The sequence below is a fragment of the Oenanthe melanoleuca genome, chromosome 3, assembly GCF_029582105.1.
Source record: "Oenanthe melanoleuca isolate GR-GAL-2019-014 chromosome 3, OMel1.0, whole genome shotgun sequence".
Lineage (NCBI taxonomy): Eukaryota > Metazoa > Chordata > Aves > Passeriformes > Muscicapidae > Oenanthe > Oenanthe melanoleuca.
Window position 1 is genome coordinate 30,288,208 of NC_079336.1, and position 27,060 is coordinate 30,315,267.

At 37.2% G+C, this 27,060-nt stretch overlaps 1 protein-coding gene across 1 annotated transcript in view; it reads left to right on the top strand.

The window, feature by feature from the left end:
- MEI4 (meiotic double-stranded break formation protein 4) overlaps window positions 1–27,060 on the top strand; it is a 143,984-nt gene that overhangs the window by 48,005 nt on the left and 68,919 nt on the right. The gene's annotated exons all lie outside the window — the stretch shown is intronic.

The window sequence follows — 27,060 nt, forward strand, 5'->3', positions numbered from 1 at the left end:
TTGAAGTGTGCAAGGCCAAGTTGGATGGGCCTTAAAGCAACTTGATGTGAAAGATGTCCATGGACTAGATGACCTTTAAAGCTCCTTTCCAACCCAAACCTTCCTGTGGGTTTGTCTTCCAAGAGGAAATTTGCTTTCAAACAATATGTTGCATGTCCACAATATTGCATGGTAATACAATGGTAATACAGAGAAAAGCCATTTGAACTAATAATAGTCACTGCTGGTATGAGAACAAATGGGCATAAATTGGCTATTCATAAATTTATCCTGAAAAGAGGTTCCTAAGCATCAGAATAGCAACATTTTGGAACAGTTTTTCTAGATGCAGCACAAAATTTAATGTGGTTAAACAGCACAATCACAACATGGATTAAATCATATGATTAACCAACTAAGCAGAACTATGCTTTCCTATGGCCTTTATTACTAGAGGGAAACATTATACAAGGTTTTGGGCAGTAGAGGTATAGATCCTATATCTGTAAATAAAGTTCTGTGTTCAGTACACCCTGGAAAATGCATTTGCTGCTGATGATTTTTTGTGCTATACTTAATGCTTAGTTTCAGTGTCTGTTGTTCATTAACACTTGTGGATTTAACTGTACTTTAGTTTTACTACTGTTTAGGTACTTAATTACATTTCCATCATTAAATATTCACTAATTTTTTAATAGATATATTTTTAAAAAAATATTTTTTCAGTAGATTATATTTTTCCAATATATTGTGAATTTTGTTATGCTATTACATTTCAGCTTGGCATGCTGTTGTGTAATGTCCATTCCTCTCTTCTGTTAGGGTTTTATTGGTTGCTATAGTTACTGACCATTGCTCCATTCATGTCATTTATGTAGGCTAAATTCTTAGTGACCCTAAATCTGTTATCATTCACACCTTCTTGTGTCTATATTGTGATATGTCAAGGCATCCAACATGTCATGAGAAAGACTTCCAAAGAGATTACTAGAGCTTGTCTGCATGACAGTGTGGATTCACTGGGCTGAATCCCTCCATGCATTGCCATATTTTTAAATCCACCTTAAATCAGGCAGGTCTTGTACATGCTGTAACACAGCCTATCTTGATATTTATTATTTAATCTATTAAAGCATTTGGCTGTCTCCACACACAGTTGGGGGACCAATTAAAAGTCCAGAAAAGCTATACAAAGTTTCTCATGTAATTAGACGTTTCAGGGCATGCTATTAAGGGCCATCTGTTCTCCTGGATGACTGAGTATGACTGAGAAATGAGATGTTTCCTTCTGTACTGGGGGTTCCGTCTGTCTTGATTCTATATTTGATTAAATCTGTATGGGGGTGGGGACTGAATTTATTTATAATGGTCTTAATATGTACAGCAGGTTAAGTATGATTAGGGCAGGATGTTGAACAGTTTTGCATTCTGAGATACCCTTTATTGTTTCAATTCAAATAACTCTCTTGAACATATTTCTAGGAGAATGTCCACTGCTTTTCTGTTTACATTCCCCCACCGACTGTTTTTTCCTTTGTTATCAGTGATCCAATTTTGCCACAGAATGGTTTCAACTAGAGAAAAATCACTGCCACTTTATGCATTTTGAATTTGGCTAGTAAGGCCAAACAGATCTGAGCAGTGCAGCAAAACATATGCTGTGAACTTATGAGCACTGGCTTCCTTTCCCCTCGGTAACATCTGTGCAGGCTCACCAAAGGTAACGTAGGATGTGCCAGACTGCCGCCAAATGTGGAGATACCCAGATTAACTTTTAATTTAGGTATTTCTGCTGCTCTGCCAGCTGTGATGTGCCAATGCCCTCAAGAGCAGATTTCAGTTGCTTTTTATCAGCGCAGCTGGCTGCCTGCACTTCTCCCTCTAAGTGCCTCTAAATCCTAACAGAGCAATGACATGCAGCAATACTTTTGTTTAACATTTCTAACAACAACTGATGGCTTTATCTAGAGTTTTGCATTAGTGCACACACATTTAAAACTTAAATCTGGCTCTAAATAATACCTCTGCTTCTTTGTATAAATTTGTGCAAATAAGATCCAAGGTCTCTTATGCTCTGCATATAGCAAACTATTTACAAATCTGTGCCAGGCCAAGACATTTGGTCATTGTGTTTTGGTTACAGCAATGTGGGTTTTTATATCTTCTAGCTTTTCTTTGGTATTTCATCCACATTATGTACAGCAACAAGTACAGGTATATCAATATTCGAACTATATGTTCACTTATTCACACAAATGCAATATTTGAAAAATTAAACAAGAAATAAGAGTTCATGACACCCTGTTGCACACTTAGCACTGCTAATGTCACTGCCCTAGCATCACCCTTAGGCATGTAACTCCTGGCACTTTCCCAGGCTTCCAGCTGATTTTAGGAATGGTTATCATAAACAGTTTAAAACCAGTATTTGACAATAATTGCAGGTCCTTAAAATCTAAATGTTGCCAAAATTTAGGTACAGTTAGCAATCAAGGAGTGTGTTACCTGTCTTTCACTCCCTTTAGTGTCAGCAAAGAATACCAAGGAACTTTCAACTTGAAGTAGTTTTTCCTGACTTAGAGGTGTGTAATTAGGTACCTCACTTGGATTGAGATGTATCACCCAGGAACCCACATTCCTCTTCACTGTGGAGAGCTCAACCTTAACTCCTCTTTTAATTCCTTGAAGTTAACTTCACTGCTCCCATATGTTTCCTTGGCCTGCAATGTGATGAACTCAGTATTTTTCAGCAATTAGTATCTGACTCTAGAGACTGCTTCTTTTTCTCTCTTGAGGAGAAGGTGCATGGATCTTTCTACAAAGTGCAACTACCGTGACCATGCAGCTACAGCTGTTAATGATGCACACTATAGTGAATGTGATTCATACAGTCATCTGGAATTTATTATCTGCTGTGAAGGAGATGTGGACTTTTTGTGTAATCAGAAAAAGAATATAAATTCCTTTTGAAAGAATTTTTCCTGAAATGAAAAGCCTAATTTCTCTTCCTATTATTATTCAAAGTGAGTGAAGTTGTTTAAAGAACACCACAAAAGCGATTAAAACTTTGACAGATATTCTGGTGAAATGTGAAACTGTTTTTTTTTTACCTTCAGGAATAACATTATTTCATAATTGTGATAATTCTATCAGAAAACTGGAAAAATTAACTTTGATGGATTTTTTTTTCCCTAGAATGTTTCTTTCATAAGAGAACAGCACAAGACATCTGGAAGCATCAAGATTTGGCAAGAAATTAAATCATTCAGAAAGTGGAATTTTAGTCCTTATAGGAGATCTACTTAAAGTGTCATCTCACAAATGTGTTTTCATCTTGGGAATGGTCATGTTGGCTGTCTGCTCCTGTGACAATAAAAATGTACATCTGTTCTCACAGTTTTTATAAAAAGGGGGATAGTATAAATCACTGCAGATTATATAATTACTGCATCGTAAAAATACTGAGTTTATAGATGTTTTTACATAGTTTTCTATGTATTTTAATATGTGTATTGTTCATGTGCTACAGTAGTGGCTTTGCTTTCTCAAAATTTAATAATAACCAGAAATCTTTCACATACTTCTTTTAATTTTTCTCCATTTTCATCATAAGAATGCATGTTCTGTTGCAGAGAACTAAAACAAAAGATATGCACATGACAGTCAAGGTTTGAAAAGCATATATATATGTCATGTTCCTGCTACACTATGAGCAGGTGGAAAAAGATGAGTTTTCTGTCCCTCTTTGCTTTTCTGTGCCCTGGTAAAAGTATCTATGTTTTTCAGGCTCCTTCCCTGTCTCAGCAAATTCGTTTAGAAACATGGGACAAGTTTTCTTATAATTGAGACAGTGAAGTCTCTGCTATTCAGTGGTGAGTGTAATTTTCCATTACAATACTTCACCTATAGACACAGCAGATCCTTTTTCTCTCAGGATCTAAATTAATTACAGGGCTTTATCCTATGTAAAAATTCCTTTGTGATAATCTGTTGTTTTGCATGGAGGTCACTAGAGCCTAATCTGGGTGCAAGCACCTGTGAAAAGTTCAGAGCTGTTATCAGAGACAATCCTGTTCGTGGGGGAATTGCAGGTGAAGTCACTTGTCCCCAATGATCCTTGTGTGTGTCCCACATGTGTCCCTCCTGCCTCAGCCTGTGGAGCCCTGAAGAGCCTGGGTGACTTGTGCCTGGTGCATTTCTCCACAGGATGAAGCCCCAGTGGCACAAAAGGGCTGCTACTGCTTTGAGGAGCAGCTGTCCAAGAGATCCTTGGGGAGCTTCTGCATCAGTGGGGTTAGTAGTTTTTGGGGGGTTTAAAGCATGTTTTTGTAGAGCAACAAATGAGGGTAGATATGTGAAAGCTCTCCTGTTAGGCAGAATATTATAGACTCTGTGTTCAAGCTGTATTTTAATTAAGGGTATCAAAAATAGAGTGTCATACAGAATGCTAGGAATTATTTAATAGACAGAAAGAACAACAAGTGAGAGCTTAGCAAACTAATATAGGCTCGGAAAACAAGATTTGATGACCTTTTAATCACTGACTTTCTCAATATGTAGAGGGAGATAATTTATTTTCCCAATGTTTCAGTTTTTTTCTGTATGGTGGGGACAATAAAACTGCTTGAAATAAGCCTTTTAGGGAGAAATGTTAAATATTGGCAATTGCTTACAGCTTTGATCAAAGAATCACATTGGCTATTTACTTTGGGAAAATAAATGCTATGTGTAGATACAGAATTTCAAGGTATAATAGGTCACAAAATCATGATATGGTAAGGCATTCCTCTCAGACCTGTGAACTAAAAAAGCCAACTGGACATGAAAGAGCCTTTGACAATCTTCAGAGGAAAGAACAAGTTAGCACCTTTAAATCTGAAATTGCAGATAAATACATTTTCCTTCCTTAAACCCCCTGTAGTTCCAATTAGGGATTCTACTTCTCAGTTCCCTCCCAAAGCGTGGCACAATGCTGCTATGCATTATTGAACATGCTGCTGTGCCTTCCTTGACCCCAGAGGTGAGTGCTGCTTGGCACTGGATGAAACGAGTCACACAGATTCCTTGAGTGCTTCACTGAGAGATGGTGACTGGCTTAGTTAGAGAATGCTCAAGAAGGGTTCTGAGATACTTGGATTACATGCATTATGCATGGCCAAATTAATTATGAGCATTAATACAAATTGATCTAAAGAGTGATTTGAATAAGGGATGAAATAATAAGATGCTTTTGAGTCCCATACAGCATGCTTTGCTTTTCCATGTAAAATATTTCCCACATAACTCAAAATATTTTTGTGGAGCAGAGCAGGGCAGTGCCACTCAGAAGTGCCAGGAAAATGCAGTGCCAGATGTGAGTCATTGCTGAACTCCAGCACTTGTTTCTTCGTTCACCTTTCAAGCACAAGACAACTCATTCCCTAGGGCAGAGCTGCCTGCAGGTGCCTTTTTGGAACATGCAATGGGGAGCCTGCCAGACAAGGGGGGGCTGTTAGATTTTTTTTTATGAAATTTGAGGAATCATCTTCATTTCCTGCGAACACATGAGGTGACATAGGACAACCATCCTTTATCCTTGGGTGAAATCCTGGCATTTCTGAAGTCAAAGAAACCAAAGAAATCTCCCATTTCTCTTTCAGTGGAACCAGGATTTCCATCAAATACATGTTTCCGTGCCATGTTCTGTCAGGTAAGGAAACACTGAAATGCTGGCAATTACATGAATTTATGTAGCCATGTAGTCAATTTCCCTACAAAAGTGGAAGAATCAGACAATGTAACTGACTGATCACCAAATCTGTCTTGAAAGCTGGATGGCCAGCATGAGTTTCCACAGCAGCTTTTTGCATGGTAAGCTTCATATACTTTGTGGATATCTACGAAGTTTGGTAGCAGGTTTACTTGAATGAAATCCTAACACAGGGAGATCAGATTTCTAAGTCTAAACTTTGCATGTTTCTAGGCTGGATTATTTTAATTAAATACATATATCCACAGTATATTTAAGACATCTATTCTAGAATGAATTAGTTACTCCCTAGATCTGCACTGACTCTTAAGGGTAACTGACTACAGTTAGTCACATGAATTTCATGCTTTTACACTTATCCTTTGTAAGTACTCTGGGGTTTTAATGAAATGGGACTGGAATACTAAATTATTTAGTGTTACTGAGCTAGTTACCACAGAAACGTGAGCAGAGAATTGTATTTTAACTTTAGAAGCAGTGTATCTCCGCAAAATTTGCACTTTGATTACTACAAAATGAAATATTTCAGTTGAATAACCATTTTCTTTTCAGGTATTGGACAAATATCTCTAACAGCTACTCTTCACACAGGCTCTACTTCCAAAGCCAGAATTCCACATGAAGATTCCCTTCGAATGTAAAACTTGGGGGGACTGTCTAAAGTCAAGCATATAAATGGCATTCTGAACATTTAGCTCTAGTCCATTTATTTTTGTTTACTTCTGTGCTTCATTATAATGAGATCCACGTTTTTTTTGTATCAAGGACTATAATTACTTGTGTCCATAGAGCAGCTCACCAGAGAGCACAATTATTGCTCACATGTCAGCTCAAGGCAAGAATTAGACTCAAAAGTCTGACACGGTCATTACTCCTACATTTTAATTTGTTCACCTCCTGGTAGCACCTAACAGATCACCTATGCCTGTCCTAATTTTTCAATACAGAGACTGAATTCCTGCCTCTGTGTCCTTTTCTGTGAGGGAGATAGTCATACCTGAGAATGAAGCTGGCCATAGTCACAAGGACAGGACCACAGGGCAGCACAGGGCAGCACTGCCAGCATCACAGGCATGTCTGAGGCTGCAGAGATGTGACAGATGGTCCTGGGTGCACAGGAATGGAGGGTGTTCTCTTTCTTCAGAAAAATCAGACAAGGTCTTGGGGCAAGCTATGCATCTGCCACAGCGGGAAAGACTTATTCAGGCTGGAAGTGACACAGCCATTGCTCATGAGTCATGTGTAGATGAAAAACTGGTTTGATGTGGCTGCCAAAGACCCCTCCAAGATGGGCTACAGCAGGGATGACCAGAGAGCCTGCACTGCATGCTCTCTGCAGAGAGCCCACTCATGCCCATCTACCTCCAAGTGCAACTTGCTCCAGAATTCAAATGCACTTTTAGCACAGGAATACACTGGACTGTCCCTTACCCACCTGAGGAATTGGACTGGTGCTCAGCACAGGTACCCACCCACTGCTATTACACTGACCCTTCTGGTTTCTTCTGTTTTCTGTCTGGGGTACCATTATATTTCCTGAGAACTCTCACAGTTCAGAACAACAAAAATCTTTAGGCTTTGACACAGTGCATTGAGTTTGTGGTTTGTGCTATTATGTTGGGCAAAACCAAACAAGTTATACCCAATAATGCAACAAAAAACTTCAAACATCCCTCCTTTGCCTATTACCAGTGAATCTGGGGGTCTCTAAATAATTTAAAAATATCAGGCTTTTTTGGCTGGCTTTCTCTGAGTTTGTGTGAAGACTTTCCTCCACAGCAGGGAGCCCTGGCCATCTCAGTGTTATATTGCAGGGCATGTATGCATGCATTCCCTCTTTTGGGAATTACAGACAGAGTTACAATGCTACAGTTGGCCAAGATTTCTCCATAAGGCCCTGGTAAGATGCATGAGCCTAAACAGAGATGACTACCCTGCTCTGCCCCCTATGATTGAGTGAATAAAGGAACCAGTTTTTCCTCTACATTCATACACTAATTACAAAACAATAATATTTTTTCAGAAAATTGTCTCTATTACAGAAATGTTGGAAGTGGTAGGGTGGGAGTGAGACAGTTGTGAACATTAAAAATTCTGTTTTAATATCTTTTAGTAATAAATGTTCATAAACAAGCATAAATTAAGATTGTTCTCTGTATTTTAAATTAATTTTTCCTCTTCAGTTTGTAAGAGTCATGTCTCACCATATGATTTTAAGTGGTTTCACAAAATTGCTTCAAAAGAAATGATTCAGTAGAGTTTGCATATACTTGATATATATCTTTGAAATTATTTGTTCTTGTGCATGTTTTTAGTTACAGAATAAAGACTGCTTAAACTTTTATTGAGACAATTCAAGTAATTTCCTTATAACTAAATGAAAAGCACATCATTAAAAGAAGATTTAATGGTGAGAAAAAAGCCTTTTATGAAAGCACAACTCTTGAATAATTACTTGAGCTCTGGCAGTGAATTCTTCGTTATTTAATGAAATCTTAGTATGCAGTACTTTATCCCAAATGTGTCACGAGTTTTCAGTGACAGAAAATGAACTTGGTCCTAATGTGTACTCTGGGAGTGAGAGGCACATGGCAAATATTGTAGCAGGTCATTTTAAATGTTATTTGCTCAGGTGTCTCAGAGGTATCTCGGCTGCCAGTAACAGCAATTTTGGGTTCTCTGTCAGGAAAAAATGCGTCACTGTCCTTTCCACCCTCACCCATGGATGTGGATGTCTCATGCTGATACCCAAGCTGTGTCCAGCACCCCTCAGTGACTCAGCTGAGGCGCTGCCCTGGGTTCCATGTGGTGCTGCTCTGTGGCATTGCCACACGGCCCAGAGTGCTGCACAGCATCTGCAGTGAGGCTGCAGCTCTCTCACCCAGCCTCAGCTGCCAGAGCTCAGAAACAGAGACACTGCTCTATTCCCTTCCCAGCTAATGGGAGGAGACAGGAACAGCTGGCCAGGATTTCTCTGGGTGGACCTCACCACTCTCCAGAGTGCCTGTCCTGCACCTACAGGGACATCAGCTGGCCAGCACTAACTGCGTGTGGCACTGCCAGCTCTCCAGAGCTTGCAGAGACACAGCCTGACCTTAATGTACCAAAATGATTTCAGCATTAGCAGAGCCTTCTTTGGCAAGCACGTTGCTCTACATGAGGAAAGGTCTGCACGTGGTCCTCCCATAGTACTTGGGCCTAGTATTTCAAATGCTGCAGACTATAAGATGCAAGAACAATACAAACAAAAAAGTTTTCCCAGTGATGAAGAAACATCATTAGAAGCTATTGAAATACTTTTCTAAACCATTCTAAACCATTTTGCCAATGGGCCAACTGCAAGCTAAATTAACTCAAAAGGAAAACAAATACTGATTTTTGAAAATTAAAAAAATAAATAAAACAATACTAACATTATCTGAGCAAAATTAAAGGTGGAACCAAGAAAAATAGAACAAATTATGTGTATTGTAATTGTCTTTCTTAAAGACAATTTCTGCAAGTATATTTATGTCTCTAAGTACAAAGGGGAAATTGAAAATAATATTATTTATATCTCAGCACATTTAAAGTAACATTACATAAGTAATTCCAATGAGTATAAGTCAAATTAAAAGCCATATAGCATAGAAGAACAGTGCTCTCATTTTGTGAAGTGCTTCCTAATAAATAAGTGAAACACTGAGCAAATTCTTCTCATTCATAACCTGCAGAAGACAAGGGTAATCAGTAGGACAAAAAATATGTCAGCATCCAATACAAAGTTCTTGTTTAGTGCCAAATTAAACTTTCTCAGTTTTTGTCTGTCACTATTCTTTGATTTTTTAATGTTAAAGATATGTTTGAATAGAAAGCCATTTACAAATATTAAACAATTTAAAATTTGATTAGTTACATTTATCCAGGTGTGATTTTGAAGACCTTGATGTTTATTGAATGGATTTTAAGCTCTTTGGAGAAGAAAATAAAAAAGTTATTTGCTTTCTTTCTAACACTAACACTTACTTTTCTACAAATACACTTTCTGTGCCTTATTTTTTCATGATGGAGCTGTTTTGACTGATGTGACAATTTTAAAAGTCAGTGAAAAATCTGTTTCACTGAAGTGGAAGCCCTGTTTTTTTCTTTTTAAACCTGAAACAAGTATAAAAGCATATCTCTTAGAAAATTTAGATCAACCTTTTTTTACTGCACATGAACAAAGAATTCAGAAGTGGAGGAAAAAGAAAAAGGCTTTCTCTGTGACAGGAGACAAAGGCAGGGAAAAAACCAAGACAAAACAATAAAAAAGCCCCATCATTTCTCCTTGAAATCCTTAGGAGACCAACTTTCCCTCTCACTTTGTGTTTTCTGGATGGAGAGGTTTGAGCTGATTGGTGACAGAGTTGGGTTAGCATAGGGACCATTTATTGAAGTGAAGAAAAGTAGCTCTTCAGTCAAATATTTCTACATCTTTTGCTTTTTCCAGTGGCTCCTTTGTATTGTTTTCTGAAACAACATGACTATGTTGATTACTGCTGCAAGAAGATTATTACTGTAAAAATGTTCAACTGACATAGATTGCAGAGTGTATATTATCAATTTGTATGAGTCAGACCTTTGTTTGCAAAATCTCAATGGAATTGCAAAATACAGTTTTCCAGCTTGGCAGTCTTGTACAAGACGTGTACAACTCTAAGCAGAATGTCAGTTCCATGCATCAGAGTAAAGGTTTTCAGCGTGTTGCAAAGCAAAACAAAACAAAACAAACAAAAACAGAAACAAAAATAAACAACAACAAAAAACCAAACCAAAACCAAAAAAAGCCTAAAAATTGTGTTCATTTCAGAAGATGCAAAACAACTGTCTGAATGTGAGTGTGTAAACACACACACACACACAACACATACACTTATCCACACACATGCTCTAACACATACATGCAATATCAGTCAGGCTCCTAATATCTACACCCAAAATTACAAAGGGACTGTTTGACACAAGACTATACAAATGCCCATGCTGAACTGAAAAAGTGGGGATATATTTTTTAAACTGATCCTGATACTGCCACCACTGACATAACTGACAGAACTCTCCTATCTATCAGCAATTAATTTTTTAAATAGCTGTAGGTGAATGCTAGATTTAAACAAAAGCCTTGGAGGCATGAATTTTCATATAATACTTCAGTAAACAGCCACCTTCATCAGTTTATATTTCATTTACTTGTGAGGAAAGTATCCAAGAATGTGGAGATTTTATTTGAGCTGTTTACAAAAATTTACAGATAAATGATAAAAATCAACAAACAAAAATTAGAATTAGAGAAGAAATTTAAATTAAAAAGTCCAAAACTTCCAAAATTTTTAGAAGACTGGATTTCTTCTAAAACCCTTTTTTCCTCAATTTAGCACTGCTCATAAAATGGAAAAGCTATTAAGCTAAGTGAATAAACTAGCAGAAGCTATCCACTTTTTGGTGAGTCAGCATATCTAGTGGTAACAACAGCCCTGGTGTCAGATTAGGAAAACTTGTCGATCTAGATAAGATCTTAGAGGAGAAATTTCAATGTCAAAATAACAAATGGTTTCCATGTAGCTTTAAATTTTTATTTTGCTTCCTTAAATTATATAAGGAGATGAAATTTTATTGTCTCATAAACCAAGGATAAGCTAGGCAAATTTAGCAACAATATTCAGGATGGATGGTTACACATAACATACTGAGTATTGCAATAGGATGTGACACGCTGCACATGGCAGATGACATACATCATTAAATGTTTTAATGTTAAAGGCTCTTAAGTAATTTATGCAATTTACTGGTTGGTCCACAAGTCAGTGTTTCAAGATTAATCTTGTACTGCCATGGGCTGTTGAACAATGTCAGTGGCCAGTTCCCTTCTTTTCCCACTGCCTTATTTTGTGGTTGTCATTAGTGGTATTACTTAACGCTTTATTGAACCTCCATTTGCCTGTTTTCTCACTATGTAGATATATTTCTGTTCCCTGCAGCCAAGTACCCACAGAATAATAGGAATACTGTTATCTTTAAAAATGAAGTGTCATTATAAACACTTGCTTAAGCACACAAAAATTGCTTGGGTTCAGAGGGAAGTAAATAAGGAGTCAAGCCAATCTCTGGTGCTATTGTCAAAGTCTTCTTATTTTTCTGCTTAGTTTTCTACATACATGGAATGATATGATTGTGTAGTTCAAAAGAATACTGGGATCACATTCGTAATTTCTGTTGGTTTTGTAACAGTATACACTCCACTATATCATCTTAGGAAATTAAGAAAGGAAAAGAGAATTGTGGGTTTTGTTCATCACTGTTCAGCATACCAAATGTTACTCCAATCTATTTGAAGTTCTACCTGAAAATTTTGGCATTGAGTGATTATTGAAATAGACACAGAACAGAAAGGACAATCCTATAAACTCAATTAAAATGGAAACATAAATGCCAAGCACAAAAAAATCCCACAAATTTTTAATTATTCCTGTAAAATCATCCTGTTCTATAAGGCAGCTATGAAAGTAAATTATCTCCTTGGAGGAAATACCAAGCCAAATGCTATTACTTTACCCTCTGAAAAGAAGATGCACAATGCCAAAATGTTTTATTCACAAAATGTATCTGACATTTTATTTTTAATCATGCCTGTTTGTATGTGTTACAACATTTATTTTGATGAAATGAATGGAAAAAAAAACAAGGGGACAGTAGAAATAAAAATTGAAGTCAAGGCAAAAATAAACTATCTATAGTTTATTAATTTTTATAGTATATCAGCATCTCAGTGTAAAAACACCAAATATCCCTGGCACTGGGATAATAAGCTGCTCTGTGTGACAAAGGATATATAGGAGGCACTACCTCACCACAAACTATGGGCTTTTATTGGTGGTATCCAGTCTTCTGAGGCATTCCAAAGTCCACCTGAAGAGAAGCTCCAGTTCCAGCTGCAGGTGCACATCTCTGTGTCCCTTGACCTTGTCACTCATGTCACAGGAAATCTTCAAGGTTTGCATGAAGTAATTCGTGCTTCTTTAGAGATGTGGGACAGAAACAGCACTTCCTAGCTGGAGATGGTGCAAAGCAGCGTTTGTCTCATTTTTTATATCATTATTACCTTTTGTCACCCACTGATTCAAAGAATGCAATTAGAAAAATACTAAATAAGAAGCCACTTCATATTACATCTATGAGCAGTGTTATTGTAATATAAATTCCTGCCAGTGAATGAGGATGGATAAACAGAGATATTTTTCTTCTGTGCATTTGTCGCATTAACAATATCAGTGAGCAATTTCAGTTGTCTTCTTAGGCAGGTTAGGGGACATAAGCAACTGTGGCTGTTCATTATCTCATTTACCCAAGTAGTCTTTGTTAAATAGGCACATATTTTGTACCTTCACTGCACAGATAAAACAACATTGATGGAGATCAAAAAAAAAAACCAACCAAACAAAAAACCCAAAGACAAATCCAGAGGGACCACAGGTATTTATTTAATCAAAGGACCATTTACCTTATTTTCAAAAGGTATTTGCTCATTTGAATTCAAAACATTCATAATAAGGAATAAGCAATTCACTGAAATTTGAGAATTAGACATCAAAATAAGTCTTTTTTTATGTGTTGAAGTAAACTGAAAAGAAAATTCCACAGTGTCTGGCACAGTCAACGGTAGGAATCTTTCCCCTTTGTTACCCTCCCCCACACAAGACACCTTGTCTCCAGGAATACATCACATGAGAAAGAAATTTGTCAATTATCAAAACTTTTAACTCTAAGACTGTGATTAGAGAAAAAATAGAAACATGTTTCAAAATCAATGCAGTAAAGAACTATGACAGTAATAAAAGAAGCCTTGTGCTTCATTTTAATATTTCCTCATTTTAGTTATTGGTTTGCAATATCAACATCCCATTAGAGTCTAAGTTACAAAGACTTCAGGATAATAGATCTTCCTTTAGGCACCAGCATTTGAAGGAAAAAGGACAATTTAATATTCTAAAATCAGTGGAAACTGCGTGGGCAGTAAGAAAGAGGGACTTATCTGTAGATTTACTGTGAAACAATTACGCTCCTGCAAGCTCTAAATCCCTCTCCTACTCACAATTAAAAGCATAGATAACATCCTAATGTACAGCAACTGACAGATCAGATGATGAAAAGCCAATATCTATCACTCTCTGTTTACTTCTTACTTTGTATGGGGAAAATCAGCCATATGCAGAATCCATTCGGGATAAAGAGCTTGGGTAGCAGTGCATAGTATGAAATAGTTTCATCCATCAACTCTCTCCAGAAAGACAAGACTGGATGTTTCATTTGCAGGGCAGAGGAAGAGATACCAAAGGAGGAAACAATCAGTTCAATAAGAAAGGGAAAACTCAAGCAGAATTTCAAGCTCCCAAATGACTTCCTGAAAGGCTCTTGCTTAACTCCTTATTGGTTCTTTTGTTTGTCCTCAGAAAGGCAATTGCCAGAAACTTGATTTCAATTTGAAAGCTTTCATTTATAAACAATGCAGTGCCAAAGGAACAGTTGTGGGATATTAACCGGTACAGTGAATCAATCTTGAAGACTTTCCTCAGAGTTTTTGTGTTTCATAGCCTATAAAAACTCTAAACCAGACCTGGCAGAATCTTGAGCACTTCAGGAACCCCAGAATTTGGCCTGGTGGGTTTATCTGTGAAACTCTTACCTCCAACTTTTAAACAGTTTGTACATCTAAATTCAGATTATGTCACTAGTAAAATTAATCCAATCCACCAACAAAGCTTATATTTAAGGCACATTACTGTTCTCTTATGTCAGAGAAAGCTATGAAAGTGATCCTGCTGAATCCAAAGCATCCCATGGCTCTCCTAAAGCTCTTTGGAGGCAGAGACTTGCCCACTGCAGAAGGAGAGATTTACTGCCTGCAAACTCAACATCTGTGATACTTGGATTGCCAGCTTAAGTATTTTAAAACTTTCTTCTGTGTCCTTATTTTACCTGTTAATCTCTTATCTTATGCAATATAAAAAGAAGTCTGACAAAATAAATTGTACAAGCAGGAATCCAAATGAGCAGTTTGGCTTGCCTCCGAAATATCAGTAAAAACATCACCACTGTCACATTACTTTTCAAATTTCCGTATTCTTCCTTCTCCCCTTCTCTTATTTTCACAGGAGATTCCTAGCTGATCCTTACCTGTTATAGAGATTTTTTAAGGAATTTTTAAAGGGAGATTTAATTAAGATGGCTAGTAATAGCTCACTTTTGTTAAGTAAAGCATTGCCAGCAGGGCAAGGGAGGGATTGTCCTGCTCTGCTCTGAGCTGGGGCAGCCTCACCTCCAGTGCTGGGGCAGCTCTGGGTGCCCCAATGTAATACAGACATGAAACCATTAGAGAGTGTCCAAAGGAGGGCACAAGGATGGGGAAGGGCCTTGAGGGGAAGGTGTGAGGAGCAGCTGAGGGCACTGGGTATGTTCAGCCTGGAGGAGACTGAGGGGAGACCTCACTGCAGTTACAGCTTCACTGAGAGGGGAAGAGCAGGGGCAGGCACTGATCTCTGCTCTGGGGTGACAGTGACAGGACCCAGGGAATGGCCTGAAACTGTGTCAGGGGAGGTTTAGGCTGGATAGCAGGAAAAGTTTCTCCTCCCAGAGGGTGGCTGGGCACTGAACAGGCTCCCCAGGGAAGTGATCACAGCACCAAACCTGGCAGAGTTAAAGAAGTGTTTGCACAATGCTCTCAGGCACAGGGTGTGACTCCTGGGAATGGGTCTGTGCAGAACATTGATGGACTCAATGATCCTTGTGGGTCCCTTCCAACTGAGTGTACTCTGTGATTCTGTGACTGAAAAGACCGACATCCTTCCTCCATCTGCCAACACTTCTGGGTCCAAACCCCAATGCCTGATGTTTGGGACTTGGTGTATGTGCAAAAGTGCATGAAAACACTTGCACACACAGTGTACACTTATGTGTCTTCTTGCCTGGCCCAGCAACTACACAGAAGCCTGAGAGATTCCAGGCAAGAGCTGGAAAGCAGCAGGTCCTCTGTTGACCTCAGAAAGAAACATTCCAGTTTCCTGGGCGCTAACCCAAAGGCTCGCTTCTCTCAGGGATATGTGAAAGGAGCTGAATCAAACCAATGAGAAATCTTTCTAGAAAAAAGAGTCTATTCTGCTCATCTCCTGATAACACAAAGCAGCACCTTGACCTCCAAAACACTTACCTAAGGGAACACACTATCTCAGAAAATTATTCAGAAAATCTGAGTACCTTTCACAGTGTTATATCTCAATGACTGAAATGAAGTCAAAACCATTTTGTCAGTTGTGCTGCTTCAGGGTTACATTTCAGTCTCAGTGAGACTGGTGCAAACAAGTAAAGACATTAACACCTTACCACAGCAGATACCTGGTCAACAAGTAAGTTACTTCCTTTTTATTCACTGACCCATAGCTCAAGTGACTGGAAATCACCCTTCCAAAAAGTGGTATCAAAACAGCAGGTTCAGCAGTTTTTCATCCAACTGGCTGTTTCTGTTTAAGTCTGCAACAGTGTTATTATTTTTTGAAAGAGAGGATGCTTGCTTTGATCTTACAAATGTGTATCTTTTTTTTTTTTTTTTAATCAGTTCAACTGTACCCAAGTAGCATGTTTCTGTGCTTAAACATGTAGTGCAGATACTTGCTTAAAAGAAAACAATAAAAAGAATTGTAACTATTCTTGTTTCCAGTTTCTATAGAAGTTTCTACAGTTACCTCTATCTAGTTTGAGTCTTGGTATTAATTTCAGTTGTTATTATTAGTGACTATTAAACAAGAAGATACTTCTTTATGAGGCTTTTTTTTTTATTTTAGTGTTAGACATCAGAAGACAATGACCTGTTTGAACAGATTAAAAAGCATACTATAAAATGAGATGCTACTGTATTGGGTGTATCTGAGAGAGGGTTAGTTTTCCACATTGCAGCCTTCACAGTGCTGTGCATTGTAGGGGATTAAGAAAGGTGTTGGTAACACAGCATCAGTGCTGGCCCTCCAAGACTCCCCTACTGCACCCAGCAGACTGGGGGTAGAAAAGGTCTTGGGAGGGGACATATCCAAGACAGTTGACCCAAAGTAACCAAAGTATGGATATCCCATATCATAGGGCATCTGCTCAGCAATCAAGGCTGAGAGAAGGGTAGAGGGGAGCTCATTAGTACAGTATTTGTCTTCCAAAGCAACTGCTATTCATACTAAAGCCCTACTTGTGAAGTAGCTGGCTATCACCTGCTGATGGAAGTACAGAAGAAATGTTTTTGGTTTTCCTTTGCTTCCATGTTAAGCCTTTGCTATGCTTTATTCAAGAGCCATTACCTCGAATCATGAGTTTTTCTGCTCCTTAATTTCTCTACCTGCATCCTGCCAAGGAGGGAAGAAATAGGGTGTCTTAGAAGGCACCTAGCACCAGCCCAGATCAACCATCACAACTATCAAATATTATTACCATCTTTCAGAATCAAAGGTGCATTTACCCTTATAATTTTTGTCACATGTTTTTTGGTATTTATAACTAGGGCATTAAAGAACTCACTACCAAGCATGACTGCTTACTTTTTTTTCTGTCTTTGAAGTAGTTAGCAGATTGTACAATGTGCTAATCATCATGCAAGGAACTTTAGCTTCGAAGTGATGTCAGAAATAAAAAAAACTAGGGGAAAATAATGTACAGGATGGGAAGATTTCCAATGCACAGATCTACCCTGTATGTTTAGTGTAGGCTCAAAATTATTTCATGGTCTTATTATTTCTTTGTTTTATCTTGAAAATACAAATCCATGCTTTATCATTTTTTCAGTTTAGTTTGAACTGTTTTAGTTACCTAGCAATCAAATATTCATGATTTTCTGACATTAATAACTCAATTTTTCCTTTAAATGATTTCCTTTGAAATCTCACTGTCTAAGCCCTTATAAAAGTCCAATTTGAGTGGCATTTATGATTTTATAGTGAAGGACCTGTCAGTTTTTTAAATACAAAGTTTTATTTTCATGGAAATTTGCATCATCTTTTAATTCATTCAGAGAAAATTGAATGATTTTTTTTAGAGTTTCCTATATTTGACAGGATTTTGCAAGGTTTCTGTGAAGTACTTAGATACTTCACAGGGGCTTTCTTAGCCTTGTGGTGCAAGCTAACTGCATTTAAGTAATGCAACTGTAAATTAAGCACAGAAAATCTGTATGGAATGACATTTGATGCAGTACTGAATAGCAACTCTTTCAGTTACAAATGGTGTAGTATCCTGTGAGTCCTGTTAGAAAAATATAAATCTCCTGGATATGTGAAAATAATTTAGATTTGAGGAATAGTGTTTTGGACATATTTAAAAACCTAGTCTAATTATTTTATAAACAATTTATCTAAGCACCCAGTTTTTCAAACCTGAATTAACATCTCTAAAGCATAAATATATATATTTTTTTGGAAAATATAGATAGTGATGCTGTGTATGGCTGCAGCCTGACTTACAGCTGTCATTTCACCAAAGAAGGAGAAAAAAAAATTGCATAATTTCAACCCATCAAAATAAATCCTCTAGCAGAAAAGTGAAGTAAGGCTCTGCAAAATTTAGTTGATGAGCTATGAAGGGTAATATAAATGGAAAGCAGCCACTTTTGAGAAAGGCAAATTAATGGAAACCAACTTCTCTTTGATGTCTCCAAATTCTTTGTTGCTTCAAATTCTCTGTCAGCTTTATTGAAGTGCTCCCTTTTGCTTTATTGAAGACAGTTTCATCTTACTATCTTTCTTACTCTTACTATCTAAATTTAAAAGAAGTTTGGCATTTTATGCTAATGGAATGTCCATTGGCTATCAGGTGACTTATCTCTTGTGGATAATTAGCTGAAATCATCTTGACTATGATCAATGACACTTGGAAGGAGATATGGTTAGAAAACATTACTTATATTAGTAAAGACAATATGTATAAATTGCACTTTTTCTTTGAACATAACAGACAAGAAAACCCAGTGGATGATCTTCAAAACAAATAATACCACACCAAAGAAGGCTAAATAAATGAACATCTATGAAAGAAACTAGGTTAAAAAAAGTTGGCAAAATTGAAGTCCAAGTCAGTTGCTAATGAGTTTTTTCTTAATTACATGGGTCAAACAGGATAACTGACCTCATTAGATAGGGTGCTAGTAGAGAAGCCAGAGACAAAAGTTTAGTTCCCTCACACCGTGGTTGATCTTCTGTCTTACTCTCTTCAATAAAATTTAAGCAATGGCACATACCAAAAAGGTACAAGCCAAACAGAATGATCATAGAATCATAAGATTATAGAATAGTTTGGTTTGGAAGGGACCTTCAGGACCATCTGGTTCCACCCCCCTGCCAGTGTACTGACACACATCTCACTAGATCAGGTTGTTCAGAGACCAATCCAACTTGACTTTGAAGGGCATTTTCAACTTCCCTGGGCAACCTGTTCCAGTGCCTCACCACCCTCACAGTAAAGAACTTCCTCCTGATATCTAATCTAAACCAACTCTCTTTGAGTTTGAATCCACTCCCCCTTGTCCAATTAACACAAACCCTGATAAAAAGTCCCTCTCTCTCTTTCTTGTAGGTCCCCTTCGGGTACTGGTAGGCTGCAATTAGGGCACCTCAAAGTGTTCTCATTTCCAGGCGGAATAAACTCAATTCTTTCAGCCTTTCCTCATAGAAGAGGTGCTCCATCCCCTCTAATCATCTTTGGAGGTGGCCTCCTCTGGGCTTTCTTCAATAGGTCCATGTCCTTCTTATGCTGAGGACCTCAGAGCTGGATGCAGTACAGGAATAAAAATACTGGCCAGGAATGAAGGATGATCATTTACAGCAGTAGTGAGGACCTCAATAGTGTCTACAAGCTGAAACAGCACACAACAGAGAAAATATATGCCAGCAAGTAAACTCTAAAAACATTCTAACAGCCTTTCCCACTGCACTATATGAGAGACAAAACAGGGCTAGGTAGACCCTTGGCTTCACTTACTGAGGTGTTCATTATGTTTCCAATGTGTGCTTCCCTCCTTAGTGTTACCTGCTACTGAGGAGTTAGAGAGACTCAGGTGAAATGTATTGATTGACAGTCTAAGGAATGATCTGTGGGACACTGGGACCATCTCTTTGGCTCAGTATTGACTTTAAACTGAACTAACTCCCAGAGCATTCAGGCAATCTATCTGATCCGTTTTCCACAAATAAAATGTAAGTAGCAAGGACAAGTTCATCTTCATGAATATTGGCAGAACAACTTTTACCCCTGAAAATAAGTGCAGAAGTAATCCCTTATGAGGAAGAGAGGGTTTCTTAGCATATGAAGAAACGCCAGTGGTAGCATAGGTTTCTTTAAATTTTGAGAGTACTTCAAAAACTCTGGACAGTCTGAAGCATTTAAAAGCAAAAGGATGAAAAATGTCTGAAGATATTTAATAGCAAGGAATAGTGTTCTGAAGGCTACATAGATTAATATTTGAAATGAGGAAAAAAAGGGGAAAGCTTTTCTTATAATAGAACCTTGCAATGGCCGTAATTCTGGTTGAGAAGGTATTCAATTTCTAGTATGACATTTAGAGGTTTAGGAACATGATATGTTGTGCTAATATTGTTCATGTTTGTTCATTACCCAACTATAAATTATTATCAAAGTGTAGTAAAAATCCAGTCTAGCTAGTTATGGAATAACAGTCTAGTTAGGTATGGAATACAAACAAACACATTTCTGAATACTTTGAAAAATGTTTAGGTTGCCCTTTTAAACTCCAAGTCATGTAGCTTTTATCTTGACATATACCTGCCTTTGGCATGTTTGAAGAAATCTATCTGGTTTTGAAATAATCAAGTCTTGCATTTTAGAACTGCCTTCCCTGGTCACAAATGTGCCACATTGCATATTTATTGACAGCAATGTTTTCTCTTGAGAGAATTATATTCATATGTACATGGCTCTCAATGTATTCATGCACATATCTGTGTGTTGGATATGAGAATAAAGCATAAATAAAATATTAGAGTTGAAGAAGAAATAAAAATTATGAAAGCTATTGGAAAACAACTCCTCTCCAAATGCAAGATGCATGGGAATACAAGAGGATCATCTCCATAAATACATTTCTTATCCAATTTCACCTTAAGTTCTCACAGATCAGTGCAGAGCAAAACTTCTGATTAAACTTCAATTTAATTTTCTTACAGACCTTAAGGAAATTATATAAAAGCACATATATCAAGTATCACATGTATTCCACAGAATTCATATTTCTTTATTCTCAGATATGAATTATCCAAGTAACCTACATAAGAATTTCACTCTGCTGAGTTGCTGCTTTCATTGTTTCCTAAATCCTTGAGACAAGAAGTTATATAGTCAATCAAGCTTACAGTAGAGAGCAAATTAATGTCACTGTTGAAATGAAGAACTGTGAATTTTACATAATGTAACAGAAAGATCAAACAGTGAATTATTTCAGCAAAAGTATAGAATTTAGTTAGAACTAACAGAACTTAGAAGTGAATTTAGTCCATTTTATGAACTATATTTATACAGAAGTTTCAATGGATTTAAATGAAATGTCCTTCCCTTTAACAGGGGTTTTATGTTGTTGTAAGTCATGGCAACTATGTCTAATTTTTACACATGTAATAAAATTCAGGTTCCCTTTCATGACAGCCAATTTGATTTAATCACTTGTTTTCTTCATAATTACGGGGTTTGGTAATACTGGTTTCATTTTGGCTTTTGGGGGGAGGGGGTGCTGATTTGAGGTTTTTTGGGGTGATTTTTTTTTTTAATAGGATTTTTCTGATGTCTTCTACTCATTCAGCAGAAAAATGATTAAAGACAACACAGATATTTTGGCAGATGGGTGCTTACCTCTTTAAACCTCCTATGGAATGGCTATTTGTAGCAACTTATGGGCACATGCAACTTTCACCCCTTAAAATATGCACAGCTGAATCTTTCTAGTTCTAATGCGCAACCTGAGTCCCACATATGGACTTTCAGATTTCTGGACAGCTGCATGAGGACATAACTTGTACAGACAGATTTGAATTTTAAATTCTATCACTTGAGTCACATCGTGCAACTTCTAAATGGCATCTTCATTTGCACTTACTGGTGCTCACATTTGTGTATCTCCACCATTTCATATCAGGCATGGGAACCACAGTAATGTGACCCTCTCATGCTGCAAGCAGATGCTCTTCTTCTCTAAAGCAACAGCCTAGCTGGTGGGAGAAAAGATTTATATCAGTCCATGGCCCTTCCCTCATGAGTTCTTGGAGCCACAGAAAGCACAAGTTAGGAGTTTCAAAGCAGATACAATATTGATTACAGCTACCTCGATCTGTTAGAAGTATCTACAGCCCTTCAGCTGTAAAACTGAGTAACCACTGACCCAGGATATGTGATGGGATTTTCCTGAGGGAAGGAAAGGTTCATGTAAAGGAAATATAAGGAAGCGAGTTGTTATAGTTGAAACATACTCATCAGATAAATAAAAACTTTATATATTTGTATATGGATGCCTCTATAAATGACCAATTTATGAAGCATTTGTATTAGAAATTTCTTTTACTAGTCTAAAATATGTAAGGTTTTCTGAGGAGTGTTTTTTTCTTCTCCAATCTTCCTTACATAGTTGTGAGATACAAGGAATTCTGGGCTTCAAGAATCTACATTTTTAATATTAACCTGAAGCCTACATTTTGCACTAGGAAAAAAGGATGAATTAATGGTTTAAGCTTGTTAAATTCAGTTGGACATATTTACAATTAGAGCAAACTGACAAAACTCATTTTAAGTGAATGAAATGGTGACAATTACATGGCTGAGCAGATGGCACTCCCTCTCCTCGCCTACAAGAGCAGAACAGTATGGTCGTTTTGAGGAAAGACATTAGCATAACTTTGAAGACCAAACTGGACTGCACAGTTTGTAAGAACAGATTTATTGCACACTACTTATGTCTGCAGCCAGCCTGACATGCCAGCACATGACCATGATAGTGCCACAATATAGCACAGGTCCACAAAACACCTTCCACGTTGCTATGCAGTGCAAAGATTGCAGATTTTTTTAGCAGGAGACTTCTCAGCACTACTGCCAAGGATCTTGAGAGGGATGAAACTGGCAAAGGCAGGTGCCATGGGGGAGATTCTTGCATTAATTAAAAGTCTTACCTGTGTGTAAGATTGCCAGATCTCATGTGATTTCCCCCAACGTAGATCAGAGCACGTATGCCAGCATACAGCTCACAACCTCCAAAAAATCTCCTGTGATTTTACGTCTGAAATACTAAAATTATTACAAAATACAGATAATAGCTATGCTATCTGGTTTCTGTCCAATAATTCAGTAGTCAAAGGGCAAGCACACACAGACTCCTTTCACTTCTGTATCAGTGTTAAAGCCCACCTCTTTCACCTTGCAAACCAATTCACCAGATTACAGTCAATCTTCAGGTGGTCAGTGAGAATGTCAGAGCAGAATACTGAGTTTGGTTTTGTTTGATTTTGTTTGGTTTGGTTTGATGTCCCACTTCAAGTGAGACTATCACCAAGACAACACTGCTATTACAGCTCTTCCATCAAAGGAATGACTCTTTGGATGAGACAGCACAGGATCATAGAATTATTAGGAATCATTGGAAAAGACCTCTAAGATTATTGAGTTCAACCATTCACCCAACACTACCAAGTCCAATACCAAAACCATGATTAGAAGTACCACATTTGCATGTCATCTGGTACCATACATAATCCCTCACATGAAGGTAATTTGATTTTTTTTATCTTAAAATAGGCAAATTTCAGTTGTCTCTAAAGAAAAATACATGCTACCTGGACCAGGGAATCAAAACTGGAGCCCTCATCTTCCTGCCTGGTAATTAGTCTTTAACCATATTAAAGCTCCCTGTAGCCTAAAGACTAATTTCACTCAAAGCAGAGCATTTTTGGCAAAAGGTGTTGAGACAAATCTCTTCCAGAACACCACTGTGATTGCTGGGTGCAATGCTCCTTTGGGAAACAAGGTGCAAACTAGCTCAAGAAAGAAACTCTCTCTGTCTCCTTTAAGCTCTGAGCAGGTTACACAGGTGAGGTGCTAGAAGCAATAGCACAACCACTGTGTCTCAGGTGGGCACCTGGCCTTTCTAGTGAATTGTGATTAAGTCAGTATGTTCCAGGAAATGAAACTCATTTCATTGAAACTTATGTCTGACCCAGCTGAGTCAACAGAAAGAAATGGACGTTGTAACCCATGATTCAGCTAACACCTCATGCTTGCACAGAGGAATGCTAATCAAAATGTCTCGGGATTCAATCACAATAATGTGGATATTTTAAAGCACTCAATTTTCTATATCATGAGGCAGTTAGCTAGGACTGCTCACATGTTGTTTGGTTAAAGTTCTGTGTATAGAAGTGTATTTTTTATATCCCAGGACAGCTGTATCTTAGCAATTACCTATTTACCTCTTTGCCTTTTTATGAACTTCATGAAGAAAACTTTGTGGAACTACAATAAAAAACACTAAATTAAATAAAAACTCTTTATATGTTCGTACTCTAATCCTTCATTCTTCTCAGATGTCTGTTGCTGTATACAAGGAAAGTCTCACAGTAACAGTTTTGTTACCCTTAGATAAATGATGAAATGTAAATGCATAAAATTATCTTCTATATTGTCACATTGATTTTTAAGTATCATTCTGATTACTTGCTAACATGCTTTTATCATTTTTCTTACCTAGTGGAGTGAGAATCTCTCAATACTGATTTCCAGGCAGTGAAATTCTTTGAAGGAAATGTTTTATCTTTTCTTAGGACACACTGTATAGAAAGGAATGGAATCACTTGCCATCAATTTTATGTAAGTGATGATAAAGCACTATAAAATATCTATTCATAAGTGACAGTATGATGCCTATAAACGGTAGCAAGATTTTTAGCTTCCTTGTTCTCCTCATATCATGTCTAACTTTTTATATTGCTTTTATAGAACAAGGTTTTCATTGCATCAGATACTGAAATGTGATCCTTTTTTTCCTGATGACAATGCTTTGTTTCTGAATAGAAAAAAAGATATCATTGCATAACTCACTGAACATCCTGGATCAGATGATTTGTTTAGAATTGCAGATTATGCTCAGAGGGACTGCTTGAGCCATATTGGTTCCATCAGAATTACACAGAAAATAGAGCCATCACAAACACATTACAATCTTTTTTTGAAAACAGCTTGATGCTGAGCAATGAAAAATTACAAAGCCAAAATTTTTTATTTTTTGTTAAATATAGCACTGAAACACATGAAAAAAAGGCTCAGATGAGAAGATTTTGATGCTCCTGCTCATGATTTTCACATGATTTTTAAAAAGAGTGTATCTCTTGCCCCTCCTCAGCTAAACAAAATTGCAGCTATGATAGCTGAGATAGCATGTTTCACATGTGTTTTCAGACACTCCCAATTCTCAGGTAAATACACATGCATTAAAATATAAAGATGTCTTAAAAATTCTGACAGACTGGAGTTCTGCAAATGAAAATATATTCTTACATGCTCAAATTCCTGCTGATACTGTAACACCCAGTAAGAGCAGAGTATGCCTGTTTGACAGTAATGTAATTCATTTACTTTGAACAACTGATTGAAGCCTGTGTTTTTCGAGTTTGTTCTTAGTTGACCACTCAGTTGTTTGAAATCATTCAGCATGTGGATTGGTTAAATACTGAGAACTCATGACCTCTAATGTGATTAAACACCTCACTGCTTTTATGTTTAATTAATAGCAAAAGCAGCTAATTATTTTGTATGACCTTTTGCCACAAAGATATCCTCTGACTGTTCTTGAGATCACAAGACATATTAGTAAAAAGATCAAAAGAATTTATGTGCAACTAGTAGAATCAGCTTTTCTCACAAACTACAAATAGCTTATTTCAAATGGAAGCTTCATGTCACTGATGTCTCACTTGAGATTCCATACAGTGCTAATCACCCCACGTTTGGATAGCTTTTTTTTAATTATCAGCTATAACATGAATTTGCACCATGCCAATACATGAGCACAAACACAGTGTTCCCTTATAAAAACTAATTATGAGAAGTTAGATTATGCTGCTTGGACATCACAAAGAAACCCTTTACTGAAAAGATAATCAGGCATTGTAATGGGCTGCCCAGGGAGATGGTGTTCAAGAAATAACTACATGTGGCATTCAGTGCCATGGTCTAATTAAACAGGGTGCTGATTGGTCAAAGATTGGACTTGATGATCTTGAAGATCTTTTCCAACCCTAATGATTCTATGATTCTATGTAATCACTGGGAATACCCACTGAATAAAGTTAATGCAAGTTCTGCACATTATTTCTGAAAAGTGGTCTTCAATAGAATAGGAACACACATCTCAGTGATTCTGCAGTTGATTGTGCCCAGATTTTGCTGCTTTCAGGTGAATAAAAAAGTTGTTAGAGAGCTCTGTTAATGGTGGGAGTGCACCACGTTTTTTCCACCTTGGAAATATTTAGATGCTTCAACTCATTTTAAAAGCAAACCCAAAAACTGTAGTAAGTTGTACTTTGGCTGGAATTCTTAAAGTTATGAAACAATAAAGTGAAAAACATCCCTCCACGCAGCTGCTTAATGGTAGAAGGCCTTAGGATTTTTAGGTGCATCTCGATAAGCCTACAATTGCAAGCAGAATTGGTACTCTCAGAAAAAGCAAAGATTTTTTGTTCTTTTTTAGAACAGTAATAATGTTGCCCCTGGATTCTACTTTTTAGATTCAGCTCTCTGTATAAAGGTGACAGGTTTGCAGGTAAAAGCACTGATGTCTCTGAATCTTTTATTTCAGTCTCAGCTGAAAAGAGTATATGAAAACACAGATGTTCCAAACTACATAACGAATGTCCAGTTTGCAAAGCATCTGTATCACTTATATGCACAAAAGATGCACAGAAAATGATAATGTAGCTGCTCATATGTCACTGTAATAGAAGACTAGAGGATGGTTTTTGGTTTGTTTTTTTTTCCCTTGAGTTTCACTGAGAAATAAGTAGTGCTGTCAGAATGAAAATGCTCTCTAACTTACTCTGTCTAATTTATTTTTATCATTTGAAGCCTAAAATGAAAGTTCCAATGTGTTAACAGTTTTCTGTAGTTCGTAAGGTAAACCTTTAAAAAAAAAATTAAAAAAGCATACTAACTCAGAAATTTTCCACTCTGTATATTGATAAAAAATAAGTTTTTTGAAGAAAAGAACATCATAAAAATAATGCTGCTTAGATTATCCAAGAAAT